At 30.8% G+C, this 3,583-nt stretch overlaps 1 long non-coding RNA gene across 1 annotated transcript; it reads right to left on the bottom strand.

Annotated features, from left to right (window-relative positions):
- Window positions 1-1,180: 1,180 nt before the first annotated feature.
- LOC111618955 lies at window positions 1,181-2,428 on the bottom strand. The gene is made up of 3 exons (XR_002755664.1): window positions 2,157-2,428; window positions 1,957-2,069; window positions 1,181-1,460 (listed from the first exon to the last, which is right to left on the bottom strand). It is a non-coding gene; the product is annotated as an uncharacterized LOC111618955 (long non-coding RNA).
- Window positions 2,429-3,583: the final 1,155 nt, after the last annotated feature.

Below are 3,583 nucleotides of genomic sequence, written 5' to 3'. Positions count from 1 at the left end.
ATTTGGATCCAATTTTCTCCACATTTTTAATATTTTAACGAAAATCTATATTAATTACAGAGATTAATTAACTTCATTAACGACAATTAGAAGTTTTAAATGAGGGTAATCAAGCAATGAAGATCGTTTATCAAGGATATTGTAAGTGCATAATAATAATCAATAAAATTTTACATTCTGTTATGAACAATTAATTGGCATAAAGTGTATAAATTAAATAATTTTTCAAACATTATGGTAAATATAATTAATAGTTTAGTAATTCTACTTATTTATACTTTATTAATTAAAGTACTAGATAAATTGAGATTTTAGTATGGTATTAAACTGGGTATGCTGGGTAAACTGGGTAATAATCAGAATCGGGAGTACGAAAAGTCACCTGGAACATAAGGATAAAAGGCCTAGAAGGCCTAGAACGTTCTGGCATCACCTTCTAATTCGAGAGGATGATGCCAGAACGCTCTAGGCCTTCTATCATACTTCTTTATTCACTTGAAAGTACATAAATTAACTCTCTAAATTTTACAATTAGGACCTCCTTTACCTCCCAGGCTGTTATATATAACAGAGGTAAAGTATGGAGAAAAATGAGGGTTTTTCTGTACGCACGAATGTGTATGTGTGTGTGGTGGGACCACGATTTCTTTCACCCAATTTTGTTAAAGTTTAACCTTTAAAAATTTCTGAAAATTTTGCAGGGAGGTTTGCGTATTAGGGACTTGATACCATTAAATTTTGGTGGTTAAAGGTCAAGGAGATGGGGAGATAGAAGGGGGTCATGGGTCATATCTCGAGTGAGATCGGACTTAATTGAGATTTTACTCGTTCTTAACATTTACAATAGTTTTAAAAACTCGTCTCGATCCGAAAATTAAGCTTTATGCCATTTTATAGTAATTAATAATATAAAATTTAAAAAAAATTCAAACAGATGGCGCTACGCACTATTTTAAAGTTTGGCTGGGAAAGTTACACAACTGGAATTCTTTCGTTGATTCTGATGATATAATGAACATAAATTATAAATTTCTTTTCCTACAACTTTACGCGGGATGAAACTGTTGCAACTATACACGATAACTTCATCATATACATAAGTTGTGTTTATTTATTACTTATAATAAATAATAATATTAATAATGTGTTGTATAAACATCTACATAAAACACAGTTATTACATGGATAATGTATCATGTATAATGTATCATTATGGATAATGTACAATGGATAAAGTATCATGGTAATTGCAGGTATTTTACTGGCTTACTTTTGCTGAAATTTTATATTAAAACATTATCTCATGACCATAAAAATTACAGCTGTCAAATAAACCACATATGGAATGCACCGACATGCTTGACTATACAGGAAATGCCTTATCTTCAATTTCATGTTATCTGCTTTCTCCTTATCTGACTTAGCTGTCCATTCACCACATTAAGCCAGATGCAAGTCTACTACATGTATATTAGAAATAATAGATTTAATCAAACACACAATTAAGTAACAATAAAAATACTTTGTAAAGCTTTGATTTTTTAAAAAGGAAATTATAAATTTATTTATCACAATTAACTATTATAAATTTATAATTAACAAATAAAATAATCAAATTTATAGTAACTGAATCAAGTTTTTCTATAAAATAAGTAATAATAATCAAAATAATTTTGTTTATTTCAGATCAATAATTAAAATTATTTTTCATTGCATTTAAGTGATTAAAAAACTTGGCTGACATAAATATCAAAAGACAGGAAGATAATTTTACCTTAGAGATCTTAGAGAACACCTTAAAAAACAGATCTCTTGCATTGCAGGGAATCTTAAAAAATGTGATGAATGCAAGTCTTTTGTGGCAAATTAAAAATTTTAAATCTGCACCAACCATTGTATTTTAATTTAATTTCAATAAAAGACTTAATGGATTGTAAAACAGATCACAATACTTACTTCAATTACTTTTCTATTAATAGGTGACTTCCTCATCCAAATGTAATACAAGATCACGTATAAAGTGAAGTAAGTGTATAATGATTTTGAAGTTTTGTCATAATCATTACTTTCTATAAGAATAAAATCCAATTCATATTTAATACTGAACAGCTATTATCCATTCAGCAATAAATTTAATAAAAAGAAAATATAATTACTTAATGACTTTTGTTTATTTGTCTTCTTTCAAAAGATTTCTGCTGATGCAATCATCATTAGTGTAGAAAATAAGCAATAATATATAATATTTTCACTGAAGAAAATGTTTCTAATAATATTTTGCTTTGTAAGATTTCTTTATTATTACATCAGCACATATCTGAAAGTATGAATAAATTATCCATGTTTTATGAATAAATTCTGCTTATATCTACTATAATTCATATTGCATATTATAATTTTATACAGTGGGTGATCAGTTAACGAACATAATCCATTTCAAGACTTTGTTAGCTATCCGAATTGTTCGTTANATAAAAATACAGAATTTATTAGATTTTAAATGAGAAAAAAATAATAATAAAATCTTATTTTAATTTGAAAAATTTCTATCGTCATCTACTAAAACTGTAATTGAAAAACTTTACAAATGTCTACTTATATCCATTATTTTTGAAAGTAGAATAAAATTTGAATTTTAGATTTGTATTTTTGGAAATTTAATTTGATTTTTTTCAAAAAATGCATTTTATATTTTACGAAGTAGTTTATAAAAAATTAATTTTCTCAAAAACTACTATCAAATACAGCAATACCCACCACTGTAGTGCTGTTATCTTTGCAGTCTCTTTCTTTATGGCCGCTAATTCTGCAACCCTCACTTTACAGCTACTAATTTTGTTGTTTGTTTGTTTTTTTTTTGTTAAATTACGACAACGCAACACTTGAAAGAGCTGCCTAGGGGGATGCTTTCCAGAAGATCTTTTTAAGGGTAATTCAGGCTTTACAAACGTGGAAAAAACCCGGAAAACTTACCTGGCCAGTCCGTCCTGGCGAGGCGCAAAACCATGACCGAATTCCCGGTGTTCAAGAAACGGAATCACTTGGCCACCGGTGGGCTGCCACTAATTTGCAACCATATCTCTCTCTTTACATCACTAATTTTCCAACCCTCTCTCTCTCTCTCTTTCTCTCTTTCTCTCCACACCACTAATTTTGCACCCCTCCCTCCATACCACTAATTTTGCAACCCTCTCTTCACACTACTGGTTTTGTACCCCTCTCTATTCACACCACTGATTTTGCAACCCTCTCTCCACACCACTAATGTTGCAACTCCCTCTCTCCACGCCCTAATTTTGCAACACCATCTCCACACCACCAAATTTTGCAACCCTCTTTTTTACACCACTAATTTTGCACTCCCACGCCACTATTTTGCGCCCCTCCCTCCACACAGTTACTTCTGCAACCCCCTCTCTCCACATCCCTAATTTTGCAACACCATCTCCACACCCCTAATTTTGCAACTAACTTTCTCCACACCCCTAATTTTGCACCTCACTTTCTCCACACTCCTAATTCTGCAACTCTCTCTCTCTTTCTATCTTTCTCTCCACACCCCTAATTTTGCAACTCTCTCTCT

The sequence above is a fragment of the Centruroides sculpturatus genome, unplaced genomic scaffold, assembly GCF_000671375.1.
Source record: "Centruroides sculpturatus isolate CEXI.00-Female unplaced genomic scaffold, Cexi_2.0 scaffold38, whole genome shotgun sequence".
Classification (NCBI taxonomy): domain Eukaryota; kingdom Metazoa; phylum Arthropoda; class Arachnida; order Scorpiones; family Buthidae; genus Centruroides; species Centruroides sculpturatus.
The sequence above is the reverse complement of the archived record's forward strand: the minus strand, read 5'-3'. Positions and strand labels throughout refer to the sequence as shown.